The 896-nt window shown below is 34.3% G+C and overlaps 1 non-coding gene across 1 annotated transcript; it reads right to left on the bottom strand.

Annotated features, from left to right (window-relative positions):
• Nucleotides 1-488: 488 nt before the first annotated feature.
• On the bottom strand, nucleotides 489-596 carry LOC128247947 (U6 spliceosomal RNA). Its single transcript, XR_008264286.1, has one exon. It is a non-coding gene; the product is annotated as a U6 spliceosomal RNA (small nuclear RNA).
• Nucleotides 597-896: the final 300 nt, after the last annotated feature.

Raw genomic sequence — 896 nt, 5'->3', positions numbered from 1 at the left:
AACTTGCATGGCTGGATATGAATAGGCTCATCTTGTCTTATTTATTCCTGTCCACTTCATAGCCACTTTGGCTTTCTGCTTACTACGAAAATAATATTTTATCATTTATCTTTACTAATTTCAGACATTGGCAGTGGCCGTGCTGGGGCGCTGTCTAAAAGAATAAAGTCGAATAAATCGGTCCCTCTACTTAAGATATGTTAAGCTCGGTACATAATCTGTTTCTTACATCCCAACTGGATGTAAACAATTCAACACTCGTTATCAAGATATAGGGGATATATTACACAAAGACACACATGCATATATAAATACATATGATTACATATATAAATAAGGGGGATTCTTAAGTTTCCGCGTAGTAAATCTGCTAACAAGGTTTTGGTCAACCCAGAGAAATGATAAAAGACATTTGTCATAGGGATTACTCAGTTGGATTGAACCCAGAGAATGTGGACTGGAAGCAAATCTCTAGCTACAGCTACGCCTACAAAATGTTACACTTCATGAATGTACGTGTCGCTTTTGTGCAGAAGCCATTCTAATTTTCTCAGTATATATCCAATTTCAATATATTGGACTTGTGATGTATTACATTAGACAATAATTGCACCGATATCAACAACAATAACGGCAACAACAACAACAAAAAGGACAAACAACAACGGAAATAATAATAATAATAATAATAATAATAATAATAATAATAATAATAATAATAATAATTACAATAAGATTCAGCTCCGCACTGACTAACAACATAGACGTGCGCCACCGAGTTCTCCATACAAGGCAAATCTAATCTAATAACAAGTTGGAATGAGAAAAGAAACCCGTGGAAGACTTGAAGGAAGAGGCCTTTTAACGAAAATAATCACAAAATCGAAATTTTACTG

Source organism: Octopus bimaculoides, chromosome 5, assembly GCF_046866305.1.
Source record: "Octopus bimaculoides isolate indiv1 chromosome 5, ASM4686630v1, whole genome shotgun sequence".
NCBI lineage: Eukaryota > Metazoa > Mollusca > Cephalopoda > Octopoda > Octopodidae > Octopus > Octopus bimaculoides.
Note: the sequence above shows the minus strand (reverse complement) of the source record. Positions and strands in the feature narration are given on the sequence as shown.